The 14643-nt window shown below is 42.6% G+C and overlaps 1 protein-coding gene across 1 annotated transcript in view; it reads right to left on the reverse strand.

Moving 5' to 3' along the window:
- Nucleotides 1-13305: 13305 nt before the first annotated feature.
- SAMD12 (sterile alpha motif domain containing 12) overlaps nucleotides 13306-14643 on the reverse strand; it is a 479717-nt gene continuing 478379 nt past the window's right edge. The window contains exon 6 of the transcript XR_005200699.1: nucleotides 13306-14008. The gene's annotated coding sequence lies outside the window, so the exon portion shown is untranslated. The remainder of the gene's footprint in view (nucleotides 14009-14643) is intronic.

Consider the following 14643-nt stretch of genomic DNA (forward strand, 5'->3'; position numbering starts at 1 on the left):
CTTTTCTTCCTGAGATGGAGTCTGGCTCTGTCACCCAGACTGGAGTACAGCTGCATGATCTCAGCTCACTGCAACCTCCACCTCCTGGATTCAAGCGATTCTTCTGCCTTGGCCTCCTGAGTAGCTGGGACTACAGATGCACGCCACCCATGCCCAGCTAATTTTTATATTTTTAGTAGAGACGGGGTTTCACCATTTGGCCGGCTGGTGTCATCCTGACCTCGTGATCCACCCTCCTCAGCCTCCCAAACTGCTATTACAGGCGTGAGCTACTGCACCCAGCCTGGTTCAGGGTTTCTAACCTGGGCACTGTCGATGTTTTGCTCCACATAACTCTCTGTTGGAAGAGGCTGCCCTGTGCATTGTGGGATGCTTTATCACATTTCTTGCCTCTACCCACTGGGTGCCCAACAGCCCCTCTATTCCTACCTGCATCCCAAGTTGAGGTGTCAAAAATGTCTCCAGACACTGTCAAATGTGTAGAAGCAAAATAACCTCTAGTTGAGACCCACTAATCTAGTTAAATAGCTTACTTAAGGTCACCTGATTTTAACGTTGAGAATTTAGAATTTGACCCTCATTTTCTGGCTTCATGCCAGGACTGTACCACAAGACTGCAGCTTCCTTTACAGAATCTAAATTTATCTTCCTTCTTCAAGGCAGGCTAATCAGAAAAATCTCATAGACATCAATTTGAGAAACTTTTATTGAGAACCTATTATGTGCCCGTGTTCTAGGAACTCAGGGTACGTGGTATAAAAGAAAAACAAGGTGTCTACTCGCATTCTAATAGGGGAGATAGATAATAAAATAATAAGTAACCCAGGCTGGGTGGTTGATGTCAGTAACCCCAGCACTCTGGGAGACTCAGGCAGGCAGATCACTTGAGGTCAGGAGTTTGAGATCAGCCTGGCCAACATAGTGAAACCCCATCTCTACTAAAAATAAGAAAATTAACCGGACATGTTGGCATGCAGCTGTAGTCCCAGCTACTTGGAAGGGTGAGGCAGGAGAATCGCTTGAACGTGGAGGTGGAGATTGTACTGAGTTGAAATCGTGCCACTGACCTCTGGCCTAGGTGACAGAACAACACTTCATCTCAAAAATAAATTTAAAAATAAAATAATAAGTAAATAAATTAGCAAGATCATTTCAGATAGTTCTAAGGAGAAATGAAAAGGATAATGGCATAGATTGGGATGAGGAAGAGTAAGGAGGCTTACTTTAAACAGGATGGTCAATGTAGGTCTCTGTGATAAGCTAACATTTCAGCAGCTGCCATGTGACTGATGAGAAAGGAACCTTGGGAAGAGTGTACCAGGCCCAGGATCTGGCCAGTGCAAAGATCTTAAGGCAGAAAGGAGTTTGAAGAATTAGAATAGTGTTTTTCAAACTATAGCATGCAACAGAATCACCTGATGGGCTGAATCCCACCCTCAGAATTTCTGATGCAATAGATCTGGGGTGTGACCCAAGAATTTGCATTCTAACAACTTCCCATGCAAGGCTGATGCTGCAGATCCCCCAGTTTGATAACCGCTGAGTTAAAGCATCAGCAGATAAGGTAACTGCGGCAGGAATATAATGAATGCAGGAACAAGAGGCAGGAGATGAGATCTGAGAAGTTGCAGGAACCTTGGCATGCCCTAGCATCACAGGCGGGATGATGTGTTGGATTTGATTTTAGGAGTGGGAAGGCCTTGGAGGATTTCAAGCAGGGGAATGATATGATCTGATTTCAATTTTTAACAACTCACCCTAGCTGTTGGTAGGGCAGGGAGTCAAGTTTATTTATCTAGTACGTATTTTCAAAAGTCTTTGTTTCTAAAAAATTCCATCTACATTCCTGTATAATGTTACAATAAGCACTATTGCAAACCAGGATAGCAAGTCATAAGGAGAAGGGAAACTTCAAATCTTATTTTTATGATACAGACACTGCGATAACCAGAGTCAAGATAATTAGCCCTACTCACTGGACAGTTAGCCGGTGATTGCCCATTAGGCAAGATAGAATGTTTAGTATTTGTCAAAACTGTGCATTTAAGCTGAGACTTTTGTCTCTGATGTTAATTCTGTTGTTTGATATACTGACATGCTAGTCTAAGTCATACTTGGCTGTGCTTTTTATGTGTGTTTAACAACTTGGAACAAGAGCTCCTTTTCGGTGATAGGACAGCCTCTTGTGGGTGTTTTCTGAGGGACAAAGGGTAACAACGAAATTGCCCTTCTCTAAGTCCGGATGCCATCGTAGGATTCTCATAAAAGTTTTACTGACCCCTAGTGGAAGATACAGAAGCTCCACCCTGCTTGCTTATCTTGGTACCTTCTGTTTTCTCTAAAGATTTTCCTATATGTGCCACCCAGCCCCTGCCTTCTAGGGACTCGCACTCCAGGAGGAAAAACCAACATGGAAAGAAATAATCACCATAAAACTGGCTCCGTGCTGTAATTTACAAGGGAAGGAAGTGGCTGCATTTGTGCGGGTCCTTATTAACATTTGGAGATCCATTTATAGACGGAGTCACTGGAAAAAAAGGAGAAATGGAAATGTCAACTTTTGAAGGTGATGAAATTAGGAAGTCACCCACAATTTATGTACATTTTCCCCATTGAATTTTAACACTTTTTATTATGCGATTGTCTGCCAACGCTACCTTGACTTCTTTTTTCTTCTTTTTAAACTTCTGATACCCCACAGAATGAAGCTTCCCTTACCTTCTGTCAACTGAACATATTTTATCATCTAGCACTTCTATGCAACTATGGTACAATAATTATTGGTGCTCACAATGATAATCATGAGACCCTGGAAAGTCTTAAAGCACCTGCCATCTCACTCAAGTGAGGTTAAATCACGTCCAGTCCTACTTCAGTGAGTTAAGTGTGTTTTATGATAGTCTAAATCATTTATAGTTGGTGATCTGTGTATAGTATATGGGCTAACTTGTTATTACTGCACAGATAAGATGGACCGTGGAGCTAGTTATCCAAATGATCCCTGGATGCTCCAAGGTTGTTTCTTTAGTTGAATTTCCTCTATTTCTCTGAATCCTGGTTTCTTGAGATCTTTAGAGCAAGTTTCCAGGTCATTTTCAGAATGCTTTTGTAGTCTTTCCAAATAGGTAAAAGTATATACATATATCTACAAAAGTCTGCATGGCTGGGAACTCTGGCCTAGGTAAGCCATTATTCTGAAAACTTGCAATCTATACAAACTAAAGTATTCCCCTGATTATACACTCTGCACGGCATTAGGTCAGCTCCAGTATACTAAACTCCCAGTTATTCTACCTCAACTTCTGTCTCTTCAGACAATTGCGTTCTTCATTTCCTAGGGACTGATCACATTGTCGAAGTGCAGGCAACTCAGGAAATGTAAAGAGAAAGGTATAAAGAAGACTAAATATATTTTGACATATTTATATGTAAATTTCAGCAGAGACCTTGTCTCTTTGAAAATCTGAATATTTAAATCTCACTAAAGCAGACTAGAAACATACATTCTGGCTTTTAAGTAAGCCCTGAAAAGGGAATTGCCCTCAGAAGCATAATTCATCGTTTCTCTAATTGTTCTCTCCTACTGAGGATTTTAGCCTAGGATAGCCTACCCTGGCCACTGGCCCAATAATTCCTCATGACACGGGAAAAATGCAGACTTCAGTCCTGTTAAAGACTGGGTAAGCCTGGTTCCTTTCTTCTTCATTTTGGCCTGTGGAGACTTGTTGCTAATGGGAACCGTCCATCAAAGACTGCTTTAGGCTCAACACAGACAGGCCCCACTGCTTTGTAAAGCTTCACCTCCTCCTTCCTGCTTCTTGACCCTCTCCACCTCTACCCCCCACCAACTTCTCTACCTAAGCTCTGATCTGACCTGTCACCGCCCCTTTCCCCACCTTGACTGGTCCGATCTTGGAATTCCTCGCAACAGGAACTGCCAATTGCTGTAAATTACATGCCACCTTGACAAGGAGAATGCTAATCCTTGAAGGGTTTAGGAAGAGACTACCAAACTTCTTTTGTAGGTGAGAACAAGCTCCCTAGTCAATTGGAGGTGATGTGACTTTCTACTGCACTAGGACTCCCTTTCTTCCGAACAACATGGGACCCCTGGGCAAGGGAAGGAGCCGCAATGAATAAGCTACCACTTACTTGGCCATGGCCTGGTTCCTACATTCATGGATAAGATCTCCTGCCTGCAGCCTTGAGAAACCTTTCAGGTATTTCCCGATCTGGTCTGGTGTTATAGTGTCATATAGTTGTTCAACTGTGTATACTTCCATTTGTGCAGAATATTTACCTAATGAGCCGCATTTCATTGGAGGCAGGAGAGAATAGTGGTTAAACACAAGAGCGTTGGAGTCTGCCTGCATTCAGTTGTGGCTCTACACCACACTGGCAAGTTACTTAAGAGCTCTAAGCCTCAGTTTCTCCACTTCCCCCTACTGGACAAAGAATGATGATGACTACTTCAGATGCATACGGGATGACACATGTAAAACACTTAACACCTTGCTCCCATCCTGGAAGAGGTACTCAGTAAATGTGGGCTTTTTTGTTTTTGTTTTTGTTTTGAGATGGAGTCTTGCTTTGTCACCCAGGCTGAAGTGCAGTGGCACTATCTCAGTTCGCTACAACATCCACCTCCTGAGTTCAAGCAATTCTCCTGCTTTAGCCTCCCAAGTAGCTGAAATTACAGTTGCCTGCCACCATGCCCGGCTAGTTTTTGTATTTTTTATAGAGAAAGGTTTCACCATGTGGCCAGGCTGGTCTCAAACTCCTGACCTCAAGTATCTACCCACCTAGGCCTCCCAAAGTGCTGGGATCACAGGCGTGAGCACTGTGTCTGGCCAGTAAATGTTAACAATTATGATGTCCTCTCACTCTCCCATCCCTTCCCAAAGTGACAGGGATGGCAGACCCTTAAAGTGACAGGCTTTCACATTCTGGTTTTTCAGCAGTTACATCTTCCAGAATTTGAATTAATGTTCGTCATAATTAAGATGGACATTTCAGCAAATCATGCTGAAGTGTTGAAAGGACAAGTTCATTCATCCATTTATCCACTCAGTAACAAGTATTTATTGAATGCCTGCTGTGTCCCCTGGTGTGCATCTTGGTGCGTGAAAGACCAAGGCTTAGCCCTTAGAGACTGCGAAGTCTACTCAGTGAGACAATGGTGAATGGGGAAATGAACAAACAAGTGTTGAACGCTAGCACTGCTCAGGAAATGAAATGGGCTCTGAAACGGAGATGCTATTTAAACACAGTAAACAGGAAGACTTCTTTGAGGAGGCATTTAGGCAGGGACATGAAGGATAAGAAGGAGAACCTTGAAAGGAGGAGGGAAAAGAATCTTTCCGGGAAAGGGAAAAGCAATTGCAAACACCCTAAGGTGAGCTGGGCTGAGCTGAGCTGCCCGGTCTAGAAGCAGAAAGCAGAACCAAGGACCTAGAGCCTTGTGAATGAGGTATGCAGGCCTTGCATTTGTGCAGCTCCTGCCTGAAGAGGCTGTTAGTGACAGTAGATTTGTCTGCCATCCACATGAAAAGGAAGCTCTAGAGACTCAGAAAGACTGAGGTGGGGGGCTTGGGGGACGCAAGCCCAAATCATCTATTCTTTTCCAACCGCCAAATACCTGAGTTACTAATCTTTGCATTAATGCTTTCATCCAGAATAAAACTGACCTCTTCTGGGCTCCACTTCACTCTGTGCAGAACTCAATTGTAGCATCTTTATCCCATTACTGTGTCCATTCTTTTATATGGCCACCTCCTGTATAGGACAACAGTGCCAGAAGTGGATTATGTCTACTCAACCCTTATAACGCCAGCATCTAGCACATTGCCTACCCTTAGTTGGGGCCTTATAAATGTTTGTTGAATGAATGAATCATCACTGAATTTATTGTGCTTGCTGTTGCCAGGCAATATGCTAAGTGCATTAAATACATTAACCCAATTAACTCTCTTTACAACCCAGAAAGTATATACTATTATTAGCCACATTTTACAAAAGAAATTAAAGCCCAGAGAGGTATGTAACTCACTTGAGCTCCTACAGCTGAGAAATATTCGAGCCAGGATTTGAACTTAGGCAGTCTGACTCAAAAGCTCTTGCTCTTAACTTTGTCACAGCGTGCTTCTCAAACTACTGTCCATGAGAACCACCTGCAGAACATGTCAAAATACACATTCCAGGGACTCACTTTGCAGAATCTCTCTCTGGTTTTTCTTTTTTTGAGATGGAGTTTTGCTCTTTTCACTCAGGCTGGAGTGCAATGGTGCGATCTCGGCTTACTGCAACCTCTACCTCCTGGGTTCAAGTGATTCTCCTCCCTCAGCCCTCCTCCCCGCAAGTAGCTGGAACTACAGGCATGCACCACACCTGGCTAACTTTTTGTATTTTTAGTAGAGATGGAGTTTCACCATGTTGGCCAGTCTGGTCTTGAACTCCTGACTTCAGGTGATCTGCCTGCCTCGGCCTCTCAAAGTGGTGGGATTACAAGCGTGAGCCACAGTGCCTGGCCACTTTGCAGAATTTCTGATTCAGTAGTTGTATTAGTTACCTAGCTCTCATCTCACAGTTTCTGTGGGTTAGGAATCCGGGCACTGCTTAGCTGGGCACTGTGGCACAGAGTCTTTCACAAGGCTCCAGTCTAGATGTTAGGGGCTGCAGTCACCTCACGGCATGACTCGGGGAGGAACCAATTCCACACTCAGGCCTACAGCTGTTGGTGGACCTCAGGTCCTTGCTGGCTGTTGGCCGGAGACATCAGTTCTTTGCCACATGGACCTCCTCAAAAGGCTGTTCCCAATGTAGCAGCTGGCTTCCCTCACAGCAAGTCAGGGAGAGTGTGGCCAAGACTGCAGCCAAATCCTTCTGCAACCTCATCTCAAAAATGACATCTTGGCCAGGCACAGTGGCTCACACGTGTAATCCAACATTTTAGTAGGCCTAGGCGGGGCGGATCACTTGAGGTCAGCAGTTTGAGACCAGCCTGGCCAACATCTCAAAATCCTGTCTCTACTGAAAATACAAAAATTAACTGGGTGTGGCAGCATGTGCCTATAATCCCAGCTATTTGGGAGGCTGAGGCAGGAGAATCACTTGAACCCGGAAGGCAGAGGTTGAAGTTAGCTGAGATTGCACCACTGCACTCCAGCCTGGGTGACAGAGTAAGGCTCCGTCTCAAAAAAAAAAAAAAAGAAAGAAAGACATTTCGTCACACTTGCCTATTCGTAGAGACTTCCCACCACCCTAGGTATGGGGTGGATGCAAGGATGTGTATTTTTAAAATTTATTAAATAAAAAAAAAATTATAAAACTATAATCCAAGGGTGGGGGAGGGGGTTGGCTCCTCCACATTTGTGGGTTTTATATAGAGTACTTTATGCAGTGGCTAAGAATGTGTATTTCTGACAAGTCCTCAGTTTATAAGGATCCTGACAGTGAAGGACTGCTTTGAGCAGCACCAGCATATTATACTGAACGTGTCAATGAGTGAAGGAACAAATGAATCAAGGCTCCAATGAACACCTGTCCTTGGTCAGGCACAGTGGCTTACACCTGCAATCCCTACACTTTGGAAGGCTGAGACCAGAGGATTGTTTGAGCCCAGGAGTTTGAGACCAGCTTGGTTACCCAGTGAGACCTCACCTTTAGAAAATAATTTTAAAATTAGCTGAGTGTGGTGGCACACACCTGTAGTCCCAGCAACTCTGGAGACAGAGGCGAGAAGATCACTCAAGCCCAGGAGGTCCAGGCTGCAGTGAGTTGTGATCTTACCACTGCACTCCAGCCCGGGCAACAGAGGGAGACCCCGTCTCTAAATAAATAAATAAATAAATAAATAAATAAAAATGAAAACAAATTATTGACTGGATCATATATCACGTTTTCACAGGGTCTTTCTTCCCCTTGGCCATTTTTACTGCCACTTGCATTCCCAAGACACCTGTCAGGATTTGTCAAGAAGGTGACTATGACCCTAGGAAACCAGGTGTTCACTATGTCGTAAAAATGGTGGGCTCACCTGAAGTGGATGTATCCTGTCTTCCACTTCACACAAGTCTTACCTCCAGGAGCTATAAAACCTTTTTCTGACAGCCAAAAACCTTGCCTGGTGAGTTATAGACTCACGGAGCAGGGAGGAATAATTTCAAGAGATTCTCTTTCCTGCTTCTGGCTTTTAAAAAGGTATAATAAGAGAAGCAAATTTTAACTCTACTGGGGTCCTTAAGAGCCTGACCAGAGAGTGGCTTCCAAATTAAAGCAGATTTGTTCTTCCTGTCTAAATCAGACAGACTCCCCAGTTGGTCTTCCCTTGGAGCAATTTCTCTGACCTTGCTTCTTAAGCACTGGCTGTGTTTGACCCCCTGCTGCCTGGTGAGGAGCGGATGGGCTCTGGAATGCTAGTCCCAGCTCTCACTGAGGACTCAAGAGACAAGCAGCATACACTTCCCCTGCCCTGCCTGAAAGGAAGAGTGTTTGCTGGAGCTGAACAGCTGCTTGGGGTGCAGGGAGGCAAATGTTACTAAATATATGTTCTTATTGTACATTGGTGTGTCAAGAAAAATTATATCTCCTTGTTCTCCACTTGGGTGTTCTTTAAAAAAAAAAATCCATACACAAGCACAGGGCACCTCTCAACTCCTGGCCCCTGCATGAAGAATCTGATTGCAGCCTAATTTATTTTTCTCCCCACACCCTTAAAATAAATGCCCTCTTCCTCTTGTCACATTCTGACAGCTTCTGATGCATTTTACCACTCCCATTACACACGGGGCTTAGATCTCTATGTCTCTTTCCTTCCCAGGCTTGCTTTCAACACCAGCCTTTCTTAGGGTGGGACTCAGGGTAGCATTCTTGAGACGGCCAGGACACATTCTTTAAAATGTGTCCATGAAGCCAGGTGCAGTGGCTCACGCCTGTAATCCCAACACTTTGGGAGGCTGAGGTGGGTAGATCATCTGAGGTCAGGAGTTCGAGACTAGCCAGCCAACATGGTGAGACCCCCATCTCTACTAAAACAAAACAAAACAATTAGCTGGGCATGGTCTTGTGTGCCTGTTATTTCAGCTACTCAAGAGGCAAGGCTGGAGACTCGCTCAAACCCAGGAGGCAGATGTTGCGGTAAGCTGAGATTGCGCCATTGCACTCTAGCCTGGGTGACAAGAACAAAATGCCATCTAAAAAAAAAAAAATGTGTGCATGAGCCTCTTTAAAGTGCATAGATAAGGCTGGGCACGGTAGCTCACATCTGTAATCCCAGCACTTTGGGAAGCAGAGGCAGGCAGATTGCTTGAGGTCAGGAGTTTGAGACCAGTCTAGCCAACATGGTAAAGCCTCATCTCTACCAAAAATACAAAATTTAGCTGGGCATGGTGGCGCATGCCTGTGGTCCAGCTACTTGGGAGACTGAGGCATGAGAATCACTTGAACCCGGGAGGCAGAGGATGCAGTGAGTCGAGATCGCGCCATTGCACTCCAACCTAGGCAAAAACGCAAGACTGTCTCAAAAAAAAGTTCATGGATATGATTATACATGTATGTGTTCAAATGTATGGCCCCAAGTCAGATCATTATTATGATGTTATTATGTTGTTGGGATGTTTCCATCGGAAACTCAGTTACTAATTTGAATGTAGCACTGAGATTCTTCCCTTAATTGAAAAGAAAGTGGCTTGAACCAGTTGGTCTCTTAATCCAAGGTAGAAAATTAATTGTCAGATTTATGAGGACCAGGCTCCTAAGTATTCTGTTAGCCACCAATATGGAATTGACAAGGCCCTATGATGATTACCTTCATTCCCTTCAAGCCCATCCTAGTTTCTTCTTTTTTGTTTTTAACTTACATTGGGAACCAGAATCGCCCTATAGACCTGGCTCATAATGGTAGGCAATATATATATTTTTTTTTTTGAGTGAACACCTAAGTGAATAAACCCATATTCTCAAAAAAAAAAAAAAAGCCTAATTAAAATACAATAGGGTAGATATATTGCCTAAGCCAAGTCCTGCTTTAAGACAAACTGGCTTATTAAAATATGACACAATGGATCGATTTTGGCAATGGTTATTAATGTTGTGAAGGAATCTGTATTGAATGAAAAGCTTCATTTCTGTGTGAAGTTCCTTCCTCTCCAGGTGAAGGTGATTATTTTGTCTGGTATGGCTCATCCTAGGACCTTGTTCGTCTTCTGTGGTAGTGCTGCTCCCACCTGTGCTTATGTGTGGACACTTTTTAATTTACTTATTTATTTTTAAGTCTGTGTCTCACTCTGTCCCTCAGGCTTGAGTGCAGTGACACAATTACGGCTCACTGCAGTCTCAACCTTCCAGGCTCAAGCGATCAGGCGCACCACCATGCCTGGCTAATTTTGTGCTTTTTGTAGAGATGAGGTTTTGCCATGTTGCCCAGGCTGGTCTTGAACTCCTGGGCTCAAGTGATCCTCCTGCCTCAGCCTCCCAGAGTGTTGAGATTATAGGTGTGAGTGAGGCACAGCACCCAGGTCCTATTTTATTCCAATTACTGATTTACATGCTGCAAGTCTCATAAGGAGCATTAACTTTGTGAGGATCAGGATGATCTGTTTCTCACCTCAGTTTCCTGGATACTTAGCACAGAGCCTGACACACTGTAAGTGCTCATTACATTTGTATGGAATGAATGAGTGAAGAATGAGTGAATTCCTCTAGTAATGCAATGTAATATACTGTAATATAATTTAATTTTGGGGGGAAAGTTTTGGAAAGGAGAAGAAAATTTTTAAATTAAACTAAAGGATCTGAAACAAATCCAAACTGCAAATTAATCCTCTTGATAAATCATCTTTGAAATATACAGGCCAATAGGAAAATGGAATTTTCTTTACAATAGATTTATTTCTGTTCATATTTCAGTGCTGCTTATAATCAGGAAAGGGAAGCACACATTTAAAATTACTATATTATTTCTGTAAGCCCATTTGCCTTATTCTCAGTAGGTTTACTACTGGCTGAAACTCACTTTCAAGGCTAAATCCTTCACCCAAGTATTCAATTTATTTGGCTCTAGAGGGGGATCATTAGCTTTCCCAGGATACCTGTCCCTGCAGTAATGAAGTAGCCTCATGGTCAAGAATCCAAAATCCAGTCCTGCCTCCCAGCCATCTCCCTGGCTCTTCCCTGGCCTCTGAAGTGGCAGGGCTTAGAGGCAAGCTGCCAAGGCTCAAGGCTGGATGTGTGCACGTGTCTCCTCGGGCTTCATGGCCAATATCATCAATAAAGTGCTTCCACTTTAAACCTTTTAAAATAAAAGTTTCTCTTGGAGATGAGAAAAGATGAAATTTCCTATAAAACTATATGGTCAAAGAATACCAGCTTTACCCTTCAGAAGGTGAAATGATTTTTTTGCCTCCGTTAACTCTGAAGTCTATGAGTGATGAAGCAGGCTTGCTACCACTCATGGTCAACAGAAAAGATGTAGTCTTCTGCCTCTGCCTCTTCCTTTTCCAAATACAGATACGCGTCTAGCCGACCATGCCGTGAATAAAAATTTCTTGCTGGAAAGGACCTGCATTTCTTTTGTATTTCTTGCCCTCCTGCAGGGATGACTTTCAGCGTCCTGCGGGTAAACAGTAAGTTAGATATTTTCAAATTTTCTAATTTAATGTCTGAAATGATTATGAAGAGTAAACTTTAAAAAACAGATCAAAATAGGATGCTAAAGAGAGTTGTAATATTTTCTTTCTCTGGCTTGTTTCTGATGCAAGTAACAGCATCTCCAAACTAAAAGTGGCTTAAACAAAAGGCCTGATCAGTGCTTCTCACTTAACAGGTGGTCTAGAGATTGGCATTAGTTTGTGGAGAAGACTGAAAATATCATAAAGAGTCTAGAGTTTTGCAGATTTCCCATTTTGTGTCTTTAAAGTGTCCGAGATGTCCGCACTAATGCTACCCCATCTCCAGGCAACTTTGTTACCTCAACTACAAACAGGAAGAAAGCAGAGTCGCAGCAGTTTCTGTTTGTGCTACGTGCTTTCTTGTCAAAGACAAAAATTGTTCCAGAATACTCACCCTTCCAGTATCACCCAGAAGCAGATCACACACCTAACTACCACCAGCAAAAGAAAATGCAATGACCATGAGTTAGACTGTCAGTAATCCACCAGCGCAAAGCCTACTTTCCCCAGTATGTTGCTGCTCAATACACAAACACAATTAGGACTGTGTTAGCAAGGAATAAGGGTGGGATATCTAATAGGCCACGGATAGTTTCTTCTGTGCTGGTTGGTTACAAAGGTATATTGCATGATGCTGAGGTCTGGGGAACAATTGAACCTGGCACCCAGGTACTAAGCATAGTACCCAATAGGTAGTTTTCCGGCCCTTGTCCACTCCCTCTCTCTTCCCTCAAGTAGTCTCATGTCTCCTGTTCCTGTCTTTACGTGTACCCCATGCGTAGCTCCCACTTATAAGTGAGAACACGCAGCATTTGGTTTTCTGTTTTTGTGTTAGTTCACTTAAGATAATGGCCTCCAGCTGTACCCGTGTTGCTGCAAAGAACCTGATTTTGTTCATTTTTATGTCTGTGCAGTATTCCACGGTATGTATGTACCACATTTTCCTTATCCAATGCATTGTTGTTGGGCACCCAGATTGATACAATGTCTTTGCTACCAATTCAGCTTTAAAAAAATTGGTTAACAAGAAACCAAAACCAAATCTGGATGAGAGTCATAACATTGTCTCTCCAGCACATCATAAAACAGGAGTAGATGGCATTTTGTGGAGGATCATTTGGGTAGACATGATTATCTTGTAAGATCTATTATTCTGAGGTCTAGTTGCGTTTTAGGTCTACAGGGTGTCTAGCTTTTTGAGTATACTGTATTTCATCCCTTTTTATATATTTAAATTAAAACAAAGGTTTTTTTAAAAGCACTTCTGTATTACCCATATAGCTTTCATTTGTCTTCACTTAGGAAAAGATTTTTTGGTCAAGGTAATTCAGACTCAGGAGCAGACATGAACTTACTTACACCTGTATGTCTATCTATATTCATGACGTTATCAATACCAGTCTCTTTCCTCCCAGGTCATCCTCTTCCTAATTTTATTGCCTGCTTCCGAAATGAAGGCTATAGGTAGAGGTCAGGAAGAGCTGAATTTCCAGATGACTTAGGAGTAGTAGTGAGAGCACATGAAATTCTACAATTAATGTTTATTCGTTTGCTTCCTTGTAGTAACACCTCCTCTCATTAAAGAACCACCTTATTTCCCCATTGTGAGAAAATGACCTCACAAAGGTGCAATACTGTGTGGCATGGTAAGCTTTCAACAAGTTTTATATACTGCTACCCTGAAGATAAGAAAAATAATTCTAGTTCTGAAAAATTATGTTTTTTACAAGTTATATAGTACTGTAGGAAATTCAGAAAACATAGAGAAGATACCGATTATCTCATTATAATGGGTAAGGCTATACCCCCCCCATACCCATTATCAAGTGATAACCAATGTCAATATTTCCACATATACACTCACAGTACTTTTATATTCATATTTTTGTATTTTTAAATACAAGTGAGATCATATAAAACAATACTGTTTGCAGTTGACATTCTCTCTCCCCAATACATTTCACACATCACCATATTGATACATACAGTCTTACCGAGTGGCTCTGTGTGTTCAGTCGCTCCCCAGTGGACACATACATTATGAAGGTATTGCTACATAAAAAGGAACCCTGTGGTTCAGAACTTTGCAACATTCAAAGTTTTTCATTCTCCAGTGAGTGCTCCCCATTTATGGCAGTGTCCCCAATTCTGCAATGGGGAATGCACAACCCCAGAGTGTTCCTTCAATTTCTTCCAACCCCTTCTTCTGTAGTGTGTCTTGGTACTAGTCCCATGCTGAACTGCTCTCATCCTCAATTCAAGTTTCCAGAGCATTCCAAGCATTGGAAGATCCACTCCCCACAACTGCTTCATAGTAGCTTGGGCAGAACCTGAAGGAGAATCTGGCAAATGTGACAATATCAGCACTGTTCATAGGGATATTCTAGAACAAGTGCTTCTAGAAACCTGGATGGAATCCCCTGGACCCTAAATTATAAACTGTGAATTTAAAGCCACAGCAACACTTGCTGCATCCAACAGCTCTTAGGACCTACTTCTTGGAGCCACTCCTAATTCTCCAGGGCCTTTCCATTCATCTTCCTCCATCCCAAACATTGGAGCTGAGTGCAGTTTTTAATTCCAGGAGTCTTAGTAGATTACTTACCCAACTATAGTATACGCTTGAGTGATTTCAGAATGTGGCCACTTATCAGGTTCTGGGGGTGACAGAGGATTCTTATCGTAGCTAACGTATATCTTATTACTTAATATATATCATACATTTTGTCTGAATAGTTTCCACATTGAAAAAATTGAGTGTTATCTGAATAATTTCCATGTTGACAAAATTGGCATTTTCACTATTGTATTTTCTCCTTTATATGTTTGTATTCTTTCTAAAGTTCCTTATGTGTTTTAAAACATGACCATGTAAGTCAAGCACCTAGCTCAGTGCCTCATGTAGAAATGTAGAAGGCATTCAAGAAATATTTCCCTTTTCTCTTCTGCTTTTTTAGGGTGTATGACTTAGAGAGCA

This window comes from Cebus imitator, unplaced genomic scaffold, assembly GCF_001604975.1.
Source record: "Cebus imitator isolate Cc_AM_T3 unplaced genomic scaffold, Cebus_imitator-1.0 Scaffold68, whole genome shotgun sequence".
In the NCBI taxonomy this organism is placed as follows: Eukaryota; Metazoa; Chordata; class Mammalia; order Primates; family Cebidae; genus Cebus; species Cebus imitator.